The sequence below is a fragment of the Sus scrofa genome, chromosome 11 (assembly GCF_000003025.6).
Source record: "Sus scrofa isolate TJ Tabasco breed Duroc chromosome 11, Sscrofa11.1, whole genome shotgun sequence".
Taxonomy (NCBI): Eukaryota; Metazoa; Chordata; class Mammalia; order Artiodactyla; family Suidae; genus Sus; species Sus scrofa.
This window is the reverse complement of record NC_010453.5, coordinates 52,569,409-52,590,003: the sequence shown is the minus strand read 5'-3', so window position 1 is coordinate 52,590,003 and position 20,595 is coordinate 52,569,409. Positions and strand designations below refer to the sequence as shown.

General features: G+C 35.3%; 2 long non-coding RNA genes across 3 annotated transcripts in view; one reads left to right on the top strand and one right to left on the bottom strand.

The window, feature by feature from the left end:
- Nucleotides 1–20,595, top strand: part of LOC110255835 — a 542,938-nt gene that overhangs the window by 362,784 nt on the left and 159,559 nt on the right. The gene's annotated exons all lie outside the window — the stretch shown is intronic.
- Nucleotides 11,210–20,595, bottom strand: part of LOC110255834 — a 28,134-nt gene continuing 18,748 nt past the window's right edge. Inside the window, exon 3 of one of the 2 annotated variants that reach the window (XR_002336705.1) lies at nucleotides 11,210–12,197. This is a non-coding gene — a long non-coding RNA (uncharacterized LOC110255834). Of the gene's footprint in view, nucleotides 12,198–15,410; nucleotides 15,687–20,595 lie in introns of those variants that run through there. The other variant, XR_002336706.1, reaches the window with a different exon arrangement.

Sequence of the window (20,595 nt, the reverse complement as noted above, 5' to 3'; positions counted from 1 at the left end):
AGTGACTTGCTCACTGGCTCTAGTCTAGTTTCAGTGGATACAAACCCATGTGGTAAACCTATCCTATGTATTATATGTATGCATGAAGAACAGCCAGATTGCATAATGGTAGTATAATTACAGAAATAGAGAACTGATCCTTGGTGGTCAGTGGTAGGAGGGTGTGCTGGTGGGAGGAATTGGGCAGGGCTGTAAAGGAGAGTCTGTGAGAATCCTCAAATTGATAGAAATATTCTGTATGTTGACTGTATTGATCATAATACCCTTGTTGGGGAGTTCCCATTGTGGCTCAGAGGATTAAGAACCCGACTGGTATCCATGAGGATGTAGGTTTGATCCCTGGCCTTGCTCAGTTTGATCCCTTGATCCTTGCTTGGGTTAAGCATCTGGTGTTGCTACAAGCTGCGGCATAGGTCACAGATGTGGCTCCAATCCAGCATTGCTGTGGCTGTGGTGTAGGCCAGCAGCTGCAGCTTCGATTCAGTGCGTAGCCTGAGAACTTCCATGTGCCATAGGTGAGGCCCTGAAAAGAAAAATAAATAAATGAATAAATAAATAGTTAAAAAAATTAATTCATGCACAATGGTACCAGAGAGATTAATACATTTTTGGATAGATCGAGTAGAAAAAATCTGATAAAGTATAGATAATCTTAATTATAAAATTTACAAAATAGAAATAAGATTAATACACATAGCAATTTAAATATTAATCTGAATTACATCAGTAAATTTTTGTAAATGTGGATCAAACTTTCAGCCTTGCAAAGAATGAGCATACGCCTTTACAAGTACCTAGAGAACATTAAAAAGTAAACATATGACCTGCAAAAAATATACACATTCTCCCTCAGATAATTCTTGTCAGAAGAGGAAATCAAGGATATAATTAGACCATGGATAAAATAAATGTATATGTATATATATATTTATAATTAGGCGTATATTATAAATATGTATTCTATATATAATACATAGAGGAAAAAGGCATAAAGATAATAAGAGAAAATATTATTACTATTTATATACATTTATATAGTATAATGCAATGATATTATTTCATGTGGTTTATTCAGTGTTTTTTCTTTTTTTTTTTTTTTTGTCTTTTTGGCAACCATGTATGGAAGTTAGGTTAGGGTCCATGATGTGTAGTTTCTGGCCTACACCACAGCACAGCAGGATCAGAGCCATGTTTGACTGCACTGCAGCCACCAGCCAACCCAGAGCCACAGAACGGCAGGGATAAGCCGTGTCTGCGACTACTACCACAACAGACTCCTGAAGGTCAAATATTAAAGGAGAAAAAAAATTATATGTAAGAAGTATGTGACCAATAATTCTGAGAAAAATTAAATATGAAGCAATATTAGTTGCAATACTAGTCGAGTTTACTTGAAATTTCAACCTCATCACTATTTTACAAAATAACAAAATTACTAAAGCTAACCCGAGGGAAAATTAAGAATCTTTGAATTCTATATTAAATATTAAAAATGCAGCCCAGGCTCATATTATTAGTAATCACTTTTAATTTTCTGATAAATAGATAATTACCATACAAGATTATACTGTTATTTCAACTTTTATTACTTTCAATGAGTATCACATTTAGAAAACTGATAAAATTATACCATCACCATTAAAATATATATTCCTTGGAAAGTTAAAATTATTATAGTGCTTTCAGGCTAAACAGAAACAATAACAAAATCTCCTACCATTAGGAATTTGAGATGTTATTTTGAGTTGTTAAAAAGAAAGGAAAGCAGAGCAAGAAAAGTAGTAAAACTGTTTTTTTGCTTATTCCCTTCCCAATGTTGTGAAATACCATAACATATATCAAAAGCAAAGCACACTTTGTAGACACACGTTGGCAGGGCCTGCAGTTTTCTTGATCAGTTGCTATTGAGATTGAACTCATCAGGCAAAATGGAGTCAGTTGCATCCAGCAGAGATTTGGGGCTCTCTATACATCTGGAAAACCCTGAGGGAGAGTTGATAATATGTTAACTTTTTGGTAATTAAACTCTTCAAAAAAAAGCCATGCTAAAATCAACTTATCCAGTGTCAATCTAAAGAAGCTTAACTCTTCCTTGCTGGTCATCTTTCACTGAAGTTTGCATTATTACTTCTCTAAGAGATCAATATTTATCAGATAATGTCCAGAAAATTCAACTACTCTGTATTTTTCTTGCTGAAGTACAATAAAATCAGCATTCCATATACATTTTACTTTTAAGTCTGTAGTCAATTTTGAGATAAACTTTGAATAAGGTATCTGCTTAGTTTTTTTTTTTTTAAAGCAATTGGTGTCCAGTGCATCCAGCACCATTTGTTTCAAAGGCTATCTTTCCTCCAGTTAATTGCTTTTGCACTTCTGTCAGATGGGCATATTTGTGTACTTATGGATTCTCTATTCCATTCCATTGATCTATATGTCTATCCTTCCACCAGTACTATATATATTTGACTCTTGGACACCTTGGAATTAGTGAATAGATCTCCCTCTAGTGCTTATTTTCAAAATTGTTTTAATTCTTCTAGTTCCTTTGCATTTCCATACACATTTTAGAATAATTTTGTCTTGTCTTCCAAAAAAAATCTTGCTGATATCTTGATAATATCATATAAACCTGCATGTATATATGTATGTATGTATATGTACACACACACACACACATATCAATTTCAAGGAGAATTGACATCTTTACTTTGTTGAGTCTTCCACTGCATGAACATAATACACTTCTCCATTTATTTAAATCTCCAGTGTCTTTTATCAGCATTTTGTAACTTTAATGTATAAAACCTGTAGTTTTTGTTAATGTTATATATAAATATTCAATTTTCATTAAAATTTTAATTTCATTGTTGTCATGTACATTTTTAGTATATAAGAATAAAGTTAACGTTTATATGCTTATATCCTATGATCTTGCTGAATTCACTTTTTGTTCTAATAGGTGATTTATTTTAATTTGATGAGATTTTCTACAAAAACATGTCATATGCAAATAGGAAGAATTGTGTTTATTCTATTTCTGGAATGTATACATTGTATTTCCTTTTCTCGCCTACCCTACATTAATGGCAGGCACTTCTAGCATATTCAATAAGAATGGTAAGAGAGAACAGCCTAGCCTTTTTCTCAGTCTTAGGGGGAAAGCAGTCAGTCATTTACCATTACCTTTGATGTTAGTTGTAGGCTTTTGTAGATGCTTTTTATCAAAGATGAAGAATTTCGTTTATGTTTCCACTTTCTGAGAGTTCATTGATGTCATTTGGAAGTTTTTAAAATTATGAATTTAATTTTTTTTTCCTTTTTAGGGCCGCACCTGCAACATACAGAATTTCTTAGGCTAGGGGTCTCATCAGAGCTGTAGCTGCAGGCTTACGCCATAGCTACAACAATGCCAGATTTGAGCCACGGCTGTGACATACACCACAGCTCATGGCAACACCAGAGCTCATGGCAACACCAGAACCTTAACCCACTGAGCAAGGCCAGGGATCAAACCTGCATCCTCATGGATACTAGTTGGATTCTTAACTTACTAAGCCATGATGGGAAGTCCTGCTTTTTTTAATGGCTACATCTTCTGTCTCTTTCCTACTAACCTTTCCCCACCTGTCTCTCATTGAATTTAACTACAACATCCTTCACAGCCCAATTCAAATACCATAGTGAAGTTTTCCATGACCATCTACTGTGATGTATTAGGAAGTACACCATGTTGTCACTGTAAAATTACCACTGATGGCGGATTTTCTGTCAGTATTTGTATTCCTGTAATATAGGCCATGCATGATTTGCTTACCTCACTGAGTTTCTGTGGGAATCAAATGAGATTAAATGTGTGACAGCATAGTGTAAATTAAGTCATTATACTCTTTAAAAATTGAAGGCATTATTATCACTAATTGGTCTTACTTTCTAATTCTCAGAAAATTTTTTACACTCGTGTATTTTTTTATTTCATTGTATTTGAAGGCAAGAAGAATAAATCTTGTATCATTTTATGTTCCAAAAGAGGTAGCCCTAGAAATTAGCTAAAAAGACTTGACAAGAAATTAAATAAATACATGTTTAGTGGATAAGTGAATGAATTATCAAGTTATAATTTTAGTATTCCTATTCATAATATCTTTATCTAGACTGGAAGTCAGCAAAAAGTTCTGTGAATGGGCCAGATTATAAAAGACCCAGATAATAAATATGTATTTGAAGGCATATAGTCTCTGTGGCAACTATTCGGTTCTACCTTCTTAGTGTGACTCTCTACCCCAAACATAAAAGAATGGTCATGCCTATGGATAATACAATTTAATGAATACTGAAATTGCAATTTCATATAATTTTCATGTTTCACAAAATTTTTTTCTTTTTTGTTTCTTATTCATTAGAATAGGGGAAAAAAAAGCATTTTAGCTTGCAGGTTATACAAAAGCAGATGGATCAAATTTGTCCATGGGCCGTAATTTGCTGATCCCTGACATTCACCAAATTATAAAGTTTTAGATATGAAGTAATTTAATTGTTGAAATAAGTACATTTTCTCCTGCTTGTTTGAAATGATGATAGAAATTTTCTACTTTAAAACAGTAAGAAACATTTGTTGGCATATGGAGCTGTATGGAGAAAGAAATAGAATTAACAAGAGAAACTCTTAGTTTAATTTGTAAAAAATGATTTGTGAGGGAGTTCCTGTTGTGGTGCAGCAGAAAAGAATCCAACTAGTATCCATGAGGATGTGGGTTCAATCCTGGCCTTGCTCAGTGGGTCAGGAATCCAGCATTGCCATGAGCTCTGGTGTGGGTCCAAATGAGGCTCAGATCCTGCATTGCTCTGGCTGTGGCGTAGGCCAGCAGCTGTGGCTCCAATTCAGCCCCTATCCTGGGAACCTCCATATGCTACGGGCACAGCCCTAAAAGGCAAAAAAAGAAAAAAGAAGAAAAAGCTATTTGTGAGTCATTCATTAAAGGACATCCTCTACAGATACTTTGGCTTGTAAAGTATTTGAGATATTCTTTGGAGAAAATTAAAAGATACAGTCAGATTTCTCTAGCCTGGAATTCTGGCCAAATCCTGTATTAGTTATTGGAATTCTTACATAAGGTTTCCCCCCAAGATTTTCAACAACCTCAAAAATAAACTGAAATGTTTAGAGAGTATTTTTATCAACAACATACTCCCCATTTTCCTTGGTTCTATTTCCATTTTCATCTCTTCCAGGCTTTTTTTTTTCCTATTTTCTAACTGTCTCTAGATTTGAGAAATTCAGATCACCGTTTAATCTGAACCCACCTTCTCTCTCTTTAGCAATTACTGCATGTCATGGAAAACCTGCAGGAAGTATATCTAAAGTAATGTGATAATTACAGACTTCCTCTGGGGTGCTGTTTTAGGTTTTTTTGTTTGTTTTTTTGGTGGTTGTTTTCAGTCTGCTTATACCTATCAGAAATGTAGCAAAAAAAAAAATAGAGATTAAACAAACTAAACACAGTGTTTAAACCAACATTTTGCCTCAAATAACTAGAAATTGATTGTGAGCAAGATACCCATCCTGATGATGTATTTTTTCAGTCTTCATAAGCATTTCCAAATGGCTGAGTACCTAATATACTAATATACCAAGGTTAGAGTTTAGTTAAATGGGACTCAAACTCTAGGAGCAATTTTCAGCAACTTCATAATTAATCGTATAGCATTTTGGGGGGGAGGGGCCTGCACCTGCAGCATATGGAAGTTCCCAGGCTAGGAGTCCAACCAGAGCTACAGCTGCTAGCCTCCTCCACAGCCACAACAATGCAGGATCCAAGCTGCGTCTCCAAACTGCACCATAGCTCCCGGCAGTGCTGGATCCTTAACCCACTGAATGAGGCCATAATAGTCAGGTTTGTTAGGACTGAGCCACAATGGGAACTCCTTACATATAGCATTTCATTGTTGAGTTATACTGTTTTATTTAGTCATAACGGCCAGACCTAAGAAAACTATTAATTAAACCATAATTCATTCTTTTTGTTTTTAGGTTTTGCTTAATAATATGAGTTTGTTTGTTTATTTATTTATTTATTTAGTCTTTTTAGGGACTCACCCATGGCATATGGAGGTTCCCAGGCTAGGGGACGAATTGGAGCTGTAGCTGCTGGCCTACACCACAGCCACAGCAATGTGGGATCAGAGCCGTGTCTGTGACCTACACCACAGCTCACAGCAACACCAGATCCTTAACCCACTGAGCAAGGCCAGCGATTAAACCTGCATCCTCATGGATGCTAGTCAGATTCATTTCCACTGAGCCAGGGAACTCCAATATGAGTATATTTTAGAATTATACTCATTTTAGTAAATAAAGTTGGTCTTTTTCCTTCTAAGATTTTCACAGTTTGTTCAAACATTGTAAAGTATGGCAATATATGTCACTTAATATTTGGTCCAAGATAATGATACACTCAAAGATATTATTTACTCTTTCCCCCTATTATTTTTAATTAGGCATGCAATATAAGTAAAGCTGGCAGGGAATTTATCAAGAGATAATGAAAGTTTATAACTCCTTCAACCTTAGGATGAACATCTAAATAGATAATAATTAAAAGGGGGGTACTAAGCCCACAGTTGTGAAGAACAGATCTGTTTATCCAATATCTCCATTCTATCACCTGATGACTATGAAGCTGCCTGTCACTTTAGCCACTGTCTAACCAGAAAAGAATCAAACAAACCAAAATTTCTCCAGTGTTCTGTAAAGTCCACTTGTTTATTTATTAAGACACAAACAAAATTTTCAAGATTTTCTTTAATAGTACAGGAGTAAAGAAATAGTTGTAAGTTTAGAAAAAGCCACATTAGAAATATCTCTGCAGTTGTGTCAAATTATAATGGAGAACTAAAGAATTATTTTACCATAATTATTTTAAATTTATTTTTATGTATTAATGCTATCCATTAATTTTTAAGCCTCCCAAATGAAATTGTTATTGTCCTAGTATTTTAAAAAATACGTTAATAATAATTTGTGCAATGATGTCAAATTGAAATGGAATATTATCCAAGGTTGACCTGAGTTTATTTTACCTTCGCTTATGCTCTCTATTAAATCTTTAGAAACTCAAAGAATGAAATTGCCATTGCCCTGGCCATTTGAGGCATTTTGAAGTGGGTTCCTATCAATCGGCCCTTTATAAACCCCTCACCAGAGGCCGGATGTTTGCCGTTGCTGCTGTTGTTGTCTCAGCCACTGCTGATGGCTGCTAGACTGGCAGCACACATTGAAAGAGTGAGGCTCAGAGCCTGGGAAAGGTCCCAGCACTGAATGCCCTCATTCCTGCAGGGCAATTAATTTATTACATACAGATTAGAAAATCAGTACTAAAGATACTCTAACTGACCTACCTCTCAAGGGTCATCAGAAAATATTAATGATTATATCATGGTTTCAGGAAAAAAATAAATAAATAGTTTTTTAAAGGGCCTTTGTTTCTATACTAACCCAACTCTATGATTATTCAGCAACGTTCATTGCAATGCTTTTCATTATCTGGGTCTCCCCTTCTGGACGTGGAGTATATATAAAATCTAATTTAAAAAAGAAATCAGCTGGGAGAACGGTTAGAAAAGCACAGATTCATTTATTTCATGAGTACAAAAAAGATAGCTTGCTAATTATACAGACAAGAGTAGAGATCAAATTAAAAGAATCACTTACTGACAAATGGTAGCTTCAAACATACTTTTGAAACTAGGCACAGTAAAACATGTGTGTGTAACTTGGTCCCTATGCTGTATGGTGGAAAAATAAATAAATAAATATAAACACTGCAAAAAAAGAAAGAAAGAAAAGAAAAGAAACATCAGTCTTTTGGAAAACAAAAATGTCAAAAACAGAAAAATCTTTTAGTTCTCTCCAAAAGCAAAGTGAAAATTATTATGTGAATGAAGGTCAGAGAAGCAGTCTCTATTTGAAGATGCAGTGCTAATATAATTCTCTAGATAACTTTTTACTGTTACTGACAAGAATAATAGTGTGGCTTCCTGCTTGCACTTTTTATTTCAGTGTCAGAAGCAAAATAAAATGCATTTCAGAAAGAAAATTGCTCTGTTTAAAACATGAGCACACTTTTAATGCTGATGATTCACTGGTGTGTTCTAGTCATTATTTTAAAAAAGCTGAGACCTCGAAAATGGAATAGGAAACATACTGGTGGAAACGTTGATTTAAAAAAAAAAAGTTAAAAATAGCACTAAAGAGCCCATTATTCTCAAAGATAAAATATGTATAGTACAGTGACAAATTTTGGGTAGAGATATCATCTTGCCTGCAACTCTGAGTTCCTAGGTGTATCATTGGTTTATAGAATATGAATACTGCTAAGTCTAGGGATACAGACAAGTTGAAAGAAACATACATGTATCAAGTTTACCTTTTCTCATATTTTATAAAACATTTCATACAAGGCATTTATTTCTTACAATGTAACAACAACAACAGTAATAATAGGAATAATAAAACAGCCAGATATCATAAAATTAACTGATAAAGCTCTTGATGAAAAATAAGCAGAAGTCAAAAAGTAAAATTTAGCATTTCCTCATGCCTGTCCTCATGATGTTTCCGAATTAATTGTTAGTAAAAAAGATAAGAACTCAATCAAAACAATAAGGTTTATGCAGTGGGAAAAAGTCATTTCTTTTATATTTCTGCTAAAAATGATTAGCTTTCTCTTTATAGAAGGGAGTTTCCCAGTGGGAGCAGTCATAGTTTAGTCATATATATATGTATGTATGTGTGCGTGTCTGTGTAAATACACTCTAAGAATACACTCCAATATCTCTAAAGTTGCAAAAGTCCTCAACTAAATATCAGTGAATTGAATCCAACAATGTATAAAAAATTATACACTACAGCCAAATAGGATTATTCTAGGTATGAAAGACGGGTTCAACATTAGCAGTTCCGTAAATATAAACCTTTACCTCAAAAGACTAAAAAAGAAGTGTCACATAGCCATATCAATAAATGAAAACATTAGATAAAATATAGTGCCATTAATAATCTTTTTAAAAAATATCAACAAACTAGGAATACAGGTCCATTTCAGTTTGATAAAGAACATCTACAAAAAATATATACCTATTATATAAATGGTGAGAAACTGAAAACGTTCCTCCTATAATCAGTAGGAACGTAGTTTGTTCATGTCTTTAAAAATAAACATCATCTTATCATATGACACAGAAATCACAATTGAGGTATTTGCTCAACTTACTTATTCACACACACAAAAATGGCATGTGAATGTAGGTAGCAGTTTTATTCACAATCACCCAAAACTGCAAGTAACTAATATGCCCTTCAAGAGGTGAATGAAAAAAAATCTGTGATACAACCATACAATGGAATATTATTCCGTGACAAAATTAATGATCTTTCAAACTGTGAAAAGAGAGTAATAAAACTTAAATGCAGTGTGCTAAGTGAATGAATCGAATCAGAAAAGACTACATAGTGTTTGATTTCAACTATATGACATTCCGGAAAAGACACACCAGTAGAGACATTAAAAGATCAATGGTTGCCAGAGGTTCTAGGGGAGGAGGAAAGGGCCAAATAGGAGAATACAGCATTTTGTTTTGTTTTGTTTTCTGTTTTGTTCTGTTTCTATGGCAGTGAAACTATTCTGTGTGATCCTGTAATAGATACACAATGTTATACATATGTTGAAACCCAAAGAATTTAACAGCATAAAAAGTGAACCTTAGTGTATGCAAAAAAAAAACAAAAAAAAAAAACAACCAAAATATTTAGGAGGTTGGAGCAATTCAAGGAAGGAACATAAACTGATAAGAGAATGCAGTTTTAATACAAAATGCATGAAACAAAATCACTGAATGTGGGGAGGGAGTGGGTAAAGGCAAATTAAGTAACTAGAAATGGGGGATATGTGTGAAATCCATAAATCTAGAGGAAGAACAAACAAGACGTTTTCACTGTACTTTAGTTGATAAACTAGTTTCTCATCTGATACTATTAAGATATACATACTGGAATTGGACAATTAAGTAAATGGATAGTGAATAGTGGGATCCAGGTTTTTTAGTGTAGTAATAAGAAAGTATAATAAGGCAAAGAGGATGCTGAAATGATCCATGTGGTAATATAGTGAAGTTGGAGACTTATATAAACTCATGGTTAGCTCAATATGCATAGAGATGGTTACATATAGCAATACACACATAACTTTCTTTTCTCTATCAGCTAAGAAGACTTAGAAGCATCATACACACATAACTTTCTTTTCTCTATCAGCTAAGAAGACTTAGAAGCGTCACTCAAGGAACAACAAGCACACTCAGTCTAAAAGGTTTAAGGATTCTTTGGAGAAATAGCTGATTCTAGAACTGGGATAGGAGATACATGGGATAAGTTGGGATCATCTTATAATTACCAGGGGGAAAGACAATTCTAAAATAGCGACAGCAAAACCTACCTCTACATTGATAGGTGCATAGTAAAGGAACATAGGAGTCCACTGGAAGAGCTCCCAATGGCCAAAGCCAAGGAGAATTTGAACAACAAAATAAATTAGTATTAGACTAAAACCCAAAGTAGGAAATAAACATCCATGGGTTCATATTGATGTAAATAAGTTATTGAATAAATAAATAAATTGTAGAGAAGAGACAGATCTTCCTTGCAGAAAAAAATCCAAATAAATTATGTGAGTACTCTGCCTTCAAGAACTAAATCCCCACTCCTTAAAAGTAGGCTGTGTATAGCGATTTCCTTTCAAAGATTTCAATTTAGAAATAGGGCAAAAAAAAGACTAACCTGACTGTGGAGAAACTTAACCAGCACTATCTCAGCCAGGTGATTAAAGTGAATATTAACATTTGATAAATTTATTGATACTGTGTATACCCTTGCTATGATGTGGTGAAAATAAATTACCTTTGTAATTTTTCTGCCCCAAATCCATATACCTGTCTAATAATGAAACACCAGAAAAGTTCTGGGTTTTTTTTTCAGGGGGGTGGGAGTTGGTCTTTTTAGGGCCATACCTGAGGCATATGGAGATTCCAAGGCTAGGGGTTGAATTGGAGCTGGGGCTGCTGGCCCACACCACAGCCCAGCAACGTCAGATCTGAGCCGCATCTGTGACCTACACTGCAGCTCATGGCAACGCTGCATCCTTAACCCACTGAGAGAGGCCAGGAATCGAACCTCTATCCTCATGGATACTAGTCACATTTGTTTCTGCTAAGCCATAATGGAGACTCCAGAAAAGTTCTAATTGAGAAGCAGTCTACAAAATTTTTGACCAACAATCCTCAAAACTCTTATGGTCATGAAGAACAAGGGAAGTCTAACAAACTATCACAGCCAAAGGTAACAACCTAAGGATACTTGAAACTGAATGTGACGTGCTATCTTTGATGGGGTCCTGGAACATAAATGGATATTAGGTAAAACCTAAAGAAATCTGAATAAACTATGGGCTTTAGTTAGAAATAATAAATTAATATTGGTTCATTAACTGTGGCACATTTACCTAACAGGTGATGTTGATGTATGCGAGACTGGGTATGGGCTCTGTGGGACCTCTCTATACTACCTTCTCAACTTTTTTCTGTAAATCTAAAACTGCTGTATAAAATAGAGCCTAAAAAAAACCAAGAATGCACTTGCAAATGTAAATAATAACAAGTTCTTGTTTTTAAATGTTTTGTTCTTTGATAAAAATTATACTCTTTTGAAAATACTTTTTGTAGTATGAATAATTTTTGAACTGTTGCGGGGAAACGGGGATATTTGATGGCATATCTGGATTAAACAGCCAAACGAATATTTTAAACCTTCAAAAGGAAAATATTTGTCACATGGCCACCGTTAGGGACAATGTGAAACTAAACTTGTTTTTATGCAATTTTACACAGCTGTCTCTAAGCCAAAGCGTTCTGGGCAAGTTTCAGAACTTTCAAACTGTTTATAAACTGAACAAACAAAGCTGCCCAAGTCCATTCACAATGGATTCCTCAGTCTCTTTTCAGTACTGAAGAACAGCTCTTTCACAAACGCAGTCCATCCTCCGTCGACTGCGAAAGGTGACGTCAGAGGCTTAGGTGGATGTCTAAACAGGAGAATTCCAGGCTGTCTGGTAGATCGATCTTGAGCATCCCAACAGTAAATGAACCTTTTTTATATACAATACAGAGAAGTGAGAATTCAGTTGCATTAGAAAGATGCATGCAAAAATTGATATTTTTCTCTGCTATTGTTCAGTCTCTACTTTGTGAAGATTAGCCCTAATATTTACTCAAGAATCCACAGCACTAATTCTAAGAGGATGATCAGATTTTTATATCATTTCTTCTACTTTCAAATTTGAAATAAGACTTAAGCCTTTTGAAATTATGGTTAGGATTACCTGCTCCAAAGCCCCGCTTTATTTTAGTAGATCAGAGTCTAAATGGGAAATTGTACGTGTGAGAGCATTCTTTCCAGCAGATGTCTATTTGAACTACAGGATGACACACATAGAATGGTTGTTAGGGATCTGAAGAAAGGCTGAGGGATTTGCTGTCTACTTAGGAAAACAATAAGTCAAACTTCCAATTATTAAATTTTTTAAGTTCCCTCTGAAAATATGTAACTATATTATTCATTGGGGGGGAAAAAAATCCTCCAGCCAAACCTTGATAAGTCACAAAATGATTATCTGTGCTATCTAGCCCTTTGCTTCTCTAGATCCCTCCAGCAGTCTAAATTTGTGTAAGAAAGCTGTTGATGTTGCAGTTATCATAAAAAGCACACCAGTGTACAATGTACATGTAACTAAATTCCATATATTGAAATAATTACATTCTGTATAGTGTATATAAATGTCATTGAATATGTACATATAATTAAAACAATATAAGTATATAAATGTACTAAATAATCATTATATTAAATATTGCGCATAGTACTTAATATTTAATACTTAATACATATTTAACAGTATATCTAGTATATGAAAATATTTATATATCTAAATACATGATTCCTATATTTACTATGCTTTCAATAAAATTTTATTTTCTTCAAATCGTATAACCTTTTATTTCTTAAAATTAATATTTGTACTGAAAGTATAATGTGTATTTATAATGCTCAATGACATGTGGATTATTAAGCCTATGAAAATATGAAAGTCGCTAACAAAAACTTACAAAGATCCATGCAACAATGAACAAAACATGTAAAATAATTTCAGTTTCAAGTTAGCATAAGCATGTGTTTGCTCATGAGGGATTAAGGGAACTGCTCAGAAATTATTCTACCCATGTCCAATCCTTGGCTCCATTACCATGTGTCCTAGGACTGACTACATAACTGTTATTAGTCCCAATCCTCCTCAGTTAAATAGAGGGAATGATGTATACACCTTCTAAAAATTTGAAAGATTAAATGTGATAATGCATGCACTGTGCTCAGTCAGAGCCTGGAAAGGAACCCATCTAAGGATGATAAAAATCAAGGTTGTAAATAAATTATTTGATTCTAACCAGTTCCTGACAATGAAGAACAGGTCACAGTTTTTGCAAAAACCTAGTGCTACAAAAGTCTGATAATACTGTGAAGGCTTAGTGTACTAATAAAATTGTATTTAGCAGAAAAAATTTATTTTCTAACTCTTTTTTTGTTAAGGATGATATTTTCCCACTTGAGTTGAATGGAATATATGCATATTTAGTATATTCATATACAGTGGTTTTCTTGTTTGCTTCTTACTCATCTTATTTCTATGGTGTTTCTAAATCACTTGGTTTATAATGCTTCTTATTTCCTGCATTACTCTAATAGGAAGCTATTTCCACTTATATAAATTTTTAAATAACATCTCTATGTTTATTATATCAACAAAGTAGTCGGTCATAAAATACCAAAGGAAATAATACTCATAAACAAGTTAGCAACAAAACCTTTCTCCATATACATTTTGTATTTCAAGGTGCCATGGGATTGGGGAAGAGTCAGAGCAGATTGAGTTTGAAAATGGAATTGAAGTGAGTGCTTATCCACTTCTTATGAATTATAAATTCTTTTCCTCTTAGAATCAAGCTTAAAGATGTCTTGACTACAGAGCGATGTAAACTGCAAATAGTCAACAAATTCTTTAATAATTTTACATACCTAAAGTATTTTTTGTCTTGTAATTATAATTTAGTTTATTCTAGGAACTCTGGAAGTTAAATCTTTTCATTTATGTTATTTTTTACTTTCTATTTGAAGTATTTTCAAACTTACTGATAAGACGCAATGATAGTATGGAGAATTCTCATATATCCACACCAAGAGACCTCACTGAAATTTTACCAATTGTCTAATTAAATATTTTATAGCGAAAGGATCCAACACCCAATCATTGCCCTTGGCTGTCATTTCTCTTCTGAATCCCTCACTTTTCGTATAGTTGTTCTGACTTTCCTTGATCTTCATGAATTTAACAATTTGGAAAATTTCAGGCCAGTTACTTTGTAGAATTTTCTCCATTTGGGTTAGTCCGATGTTTGCCCAAGCATAATTTCAGGTTATGCATTTTCTGGTGAAACTATCGTAGAAGTGATGCCACCTTCTTACTGTGTGAGGTAGGACATGATATCGAGTTGCATCAAAGTTGTTTTAACTCTGGTCACTTGAATAAGGCATTCTCCAATGTGAATTAACTCTTTTCACCTTTATAATTTTTAAGTATTTTAGAGGACCTAATTTGAGACAACGTGACTCCACAATCCTTATCAAATTCATATGTCTAAGTTTTAGAGTCCTTGGTGGTTGTTATTTGAGTTCATCGTTGTTATGCTGGTTACCACTTAGTGATGTTTTAAATTCTATCATTCCTTCAAAATTCATAAGTTGATATTCTGAGAAAGGCAGTCGCTCCCTTCCTCTCTCTCTCTCTCTCTCAGAAAGGCATTTCTCTTCACATGTGTTTATTATATTTTTCTAGATTTGACCCTTTACCTCTTTGTGACTCCCATTTGAAGGAATGAGAAACCTAGAAAAAGCCACTGCTCTGGCTTCATGAGTGCTGCTGGTCCTCAGATGCAGTCCTCTTGAAAATTCCCCTTCACTGTGCGGTGCCGCCTTGCCCATGGCCATGCCTCCTTCTTGGGGCAGCCTGTATCCAGTGATCAGCTGATGTAGGAGTATGACAGTTCTGTCCTTTTTTTTTTTTTTTTTTTTTTTTGTCTCTTTAAGGCTGCGCTGGTGGCATATGGAAGTTTCTAGGCTAGGTGTCAAATCTGAGCTGCAGCTGCTGGCCTTTGTCACAGCCACAGCAACTTGGGATCCGAGCTGTGTCTGTGACCTACTCCACAGCTCACAGCAATGCCGGATCCTTAACCCACTGAGAGAGGCCAGGGATCAAACCTGCATCCTCATGGATACCAGTTGGGTTCTTAACCCCCTGAGCCGTACCAGGAACTTCCCAGTTCTGTTTTCTTGCCACATCTGAAGGATCCAGGCTGGCTTCAGCACCCGTCTTGTGGTTGGCTGAGATCTTGGTTGTGACTGCATCCGAGTCCAAGTTCTCACTCTCACGAACTTTATTTTCACAAGCATTGAGACCAAGAGTATTTCCTTATAAACTTCCTCAGAGTAATCTCTGAGTCAGAGAGGGCTTCCTGGAGTTCCCAGCCTGAAATGGAGCATGTTTACTTTTCAATGATTAATCATTGTATCTCACAGTATTAAGGAAATACAAAAGTAGATTAATAATAAATACCTATATAAACAAAGCTATAAAATCTAATCTATCTTATCTGGATTTAGCATAATTACTTCTGGAGTCTATACACTTACAGACTGTAGTTGAATTTAGTGCAATATTGAATATGTAGATTTTTAAATTGATGAACACTAACTTTTTCTACTGAAATTGGCGACGATTTCATTCATGAGTTTGGTTTAAAAAAAAATTGTAGCTGGAACACATACTACCACACACAAATTAATACAGATGCTTCCTAAAAGACTAGAAAGGCAGTGGGCATTTTGGACATTATCTTTTAACGTACATCTTAATATCATGTGCGTGTAGGTGTATATACATACGTATATGTGTGTATAATATGTAAAATAATATATAATTATAGTTTAACATGTAATAGTATGCACTGAAATCAGACTTCCTACATCTGACACTACCTTAGGTATAAGTTTCCTTCAGGAGATAACAGTGACTGTCTTTTTACGTTACTCTAAAGGTTAAATAAAAATAATGTACACAAAGCACTTATAATATGTGGTAGGTGGTCAACATGTGCCATCTGTTACATTGTGTGAAGCCACCCTCACATCAAGGACAGCATCATGTTACCAGCAGTTCCAGGGGCGGCTGTGGTGTGGTGCAAATAGTGCCACACTTGCAGTCTGGAGAATGTGTTGAGGATTTTGGCTTTTACACTTCCTATGTTATCTCGAATACTTTTTGCCCCCATTCACTAATATTTAACATGCAGGAAATTTTATATTTGCTGTATACTTATAAGTCTTATAAGGATTAGACATCAGTTCCGGGGAGAGTCTCGACTGCCTGGTACAGAAGGTGTTCAGAAAGTGGGAGGATGAAAGAGCAGCACGTGTAGCATGGTCTTGGTACTTGTTCCACAAGGATATTGGTGAACTGTTCAGGTAGCAATGGCTATGTGCATGTCTCGGTACCCCATCTGTGTCTTTCACACAAACTAATCACTCCTGCATTATCTTCTGATCCATTCCCATTACTCACACTGGCATTTGTCAGGCTCAACCCTGGGTGCATCTGTGCTGGTACAATAGGCATGAAAAGTTGTAATCTCTTTGTCAAAAATTATCCTTAGTGATTGAAGTGCATGATTTTTCTAAAAATTGGGTACTAGCCCCAGGCTATGTTTATTCTATGAGGTTGTTCGTAGATCTTTGAAGTCATGAGGTACCATCTCCTTCACAGTGAACATTCTGCTGATGACTTCCACCAAATTCCCTGCTGCAGCGTATTTGCAAAGAAAAATCAATGCCTTCTGTGGCTGTGAGAATTTTATAATCTGCAGTGGCTTTAGGGTAGCATCCAAAAAAAGGTCTACTTATATAAACAGGGAAATGTATCTCGAACTATTAATTACACGCTTTGTTTTTTCAGCAATTCCATGTGTAGTCATTCAGCGTCATGAACACTATCTGAAGAAGAGTCAGTATTATTAGCACAGGCGTAAAAAACATTTTCCCAAAACAAATGAGAGTCTTTTATATTTTAAAAATGTGATTTTTAGGAAAACTGAGGATAAAAATAAAAAAGAATCAGGGGAGCAAAACCGTTTGTATCTGCTCCTTGTAGAGATGAGATGAAGATCACATGGAGAGGGAGAGAAACCATGTCCCTAGAAGGCTGCCAAAGGCCATGACATTAAGGTGCTGGCCTTGGGAAGGTAATGGAGAGGAATGGGTCAGAAGTAGGAACTGCTAGCACCTCCTCTGCTCATCCAGAAGAACAATGAAGTCTGTTAGGAGCCAATCAAGGTCTGCAGACCATTGCTCACCATCCAGTGTTGAGGGGGCTCTTGGCCCCATTAACTGCCTTCTTGGTCGTTCATTCAAAGTCTCCCTTGGGGTACCTCAGTTGTCCAGCAAAAAGAGAATTTGTCTGAGCCCCTTCTAACTACCATTGTCTTTCTCTTGATCATCCTTACTCTGGTTCAGGACAAAAGATCCAAAGTTCTTGTCATCCTACTGGTCCAACTGAGGATGACGGGAAGACCAGTACTAGCCTGAGGATAAAACAGTGGGGAAGTCTGTTCAGGTTTCAAATGTGTCTGTAAGATTTTCTCTTTCCTTACTCAGGCTTGCCCTCAAAACACATGACAAGAGTAGTGAAAAAATCGCTCTTGCATTGCTCTTTAAGAATCTTGCTGTGAAAAATTATTTCCTGTGTACTTAGTGTAAGAGATTATGGCAACAGAGATAGAGGGATAAAGAAAATAAATATGTACATTTCTAGATAAATGCCCATAATTATCAAACTAATTAATTAAGAAACTGATTCAGAAACAATATATATGTATGATTGGGTCACTTTGCTGTAAATTGACAGAACATTGTAAATCAACTATAATAAAAAAGTAAAAATATTTAAAAAAAGAGAAACAATAGATGTGATCCTAGTTAAATCTCTTGACTAATTATTTTAAAATTGCTAAGAATGTCTGGGGGAGGGGGGACATGATAACCTACAAGATCCCTTCCAATTTTAAATTCTCCATCCATAATTCAGTTTGTATGATTTTATAACTTACAAGATTTAAAATTATATTTTCATCATGTAAACCAAACACTATATATTTGCTTTCTTTTAAGAAATCTTAGAACCTATGAAATTTGAGTAGCACTCAATACATAAAACAATAGAAGCCATTTATCTTTAATAACTTGATACAAACCACTGCCTATAGAAAGCACACATTGCAATATTGGTGATTATAACTTCTTTAAGTGAACAGCATGAAGTGTATCCTCTGCAATAATTCTTGATTTAGTCAACGAATTACAGTGGAATATTTAGTCTGCCCATATGTCCTTAACCGTTTGTTCATTTCCTGTTACTTTGCTGGAGGCAGAAGCCAAAGACTTTCTGGCCTTTATTATACATCTGCTGGTTATTACTATTTAAGCTGACTTGTTTCTTGATGACCACAAGGTGACTTACTATAGTTGTTTTCCCAGAAGACATTAGCAGTAACATATGTTTTTAAACACACTCCATGTTGTTTTGAGACTTTTCAAATAACTTGGGAGCAATCAAATATAGACTACACACATGTACCCATAAGTAAATGTAATGAAATGTTATGTCTCCAAAGAAAAAGAACATAGTTGGTTTCAATCTATAAATTGCTTTGATTTAAATTTTTATTAAAGTTATATTTCTGAATTGCATTTGGATTGGATACAATTTATCTCAATCTGTATCTTTCAAAGCATGTCACTTAAATGTTTATGTCAACTTCCCAACATATCAACATAGGTATTCTTCAGAAAACTTCAATCAATGGACCAATAGTCTTAGACTACATTCACATTACCCAGGTTACTACGTTTGTTTTTTTTTTTTTTTTTTTTTTTTTTGCTTTTTAGGGCCGCACCCACCCATGGCTTATGGAATTTCCCAGGCTAAGGGTCGAATCGAGCTATAGCTGCCAGCCTACACCACAGTCACAGCAATGCCAGATCTGAGCTGCATCTGGACCTACACCACAGCTCAAGGCAACACCAGATCCTTAACCCACTGAATGAGGCCAGGGATCAAACCCGCAACCTCATGATTACTAGTTAGATTCCTTTCCACTGTGCCACAATGGAACCCCTACCCAGATTACTTCTTTATCTGCATTTGCTAAAGAGAACACCTATTTATAAATGTATGATGAGCCTAACTTTATATTCAGAGAAAAATTAATTTATGCCACATTACTTTCCAATTATATTTTAGTATATTATATATATTTAGTATATTGTGTATATATATTATACACATGTTAGTTGCACTCTAGGTTGAGTGATGAATGACTCCCAAACCATGAAGGCAGCTACTGACTTTTCTACAGCTGAGAACCAGACAAGGGATAGGAAAGCAATGCCTCCAGCAGCCAGCTGCAGAAACACGAGCTCACTGCCACAGTCAGGAATCCCACTGAACACTGAACATGTCCATGCCCAGCTGTTATCACCACCTCCAGACAATGCCACACCTTTGCCTACCTTTGTCACCAGTTCAGCTCTGCTACTTGTCACACACAAAGCCAGTGACTTTGTATTGCATTTCTGCTAATACTGCCAAAGAGAAATCAAGTATCCTCAAGAAAGCAAATAGTCAAAATTTTACCAGCAGCAGAAGTGCAAACTCTGCCTCACTTCTGTTTGCCAAATATTAAACAAGTGTGTCTGGGTTAGCCAAATATGCATCATATTCAGAATTTCGGGGTAACTAAAAAATGTAGTTTAATTTTGTTGACTTTGCACACATTACTAGGAAGTAAAGAGCCCATCTCCTCTATATTGCCTTATATCCACATAAAAGCACTGAGTCAAGTTATCCCATTTTGTCCATAAGGAATCTAAAGCTCAGGAAATTTAAATAATTTGCATATGGACATTTATGATTTCTACTACACTTTCTGATTTTACCTCCACCTTTTTTCCTTTTTAAAAAATAACAGTTTTGGAGTTCCTGTTGTGGCTCAGGGGGTTAAGAGCCTGACTAGTATCCATGGAGATGTGGGTTCAGTCCCTGCCTTGCTCAGTGGGTTAAAGGATCCAGCATTTCCATGAGCTGCAGTGTAGGTCAGACGCAGCTCAGATCTGGCCTTGCTGTGGCTGTGGTGTAGGCCAGCAGCTGCAGCTCAGATTCAGCCACTAGTCTGGGACCTCCATATGCTGCAGGTGTGACCCTATTTGTTGATCTTAAACAGAGAACTTTCAATAGACTGCACATTAACTAAGGTTCTTCCTTACTCAAACTTACTAAAAAAGTATATGATGATTAGAGCCCAATTTCCCACCTTTTAAAGTCTTTT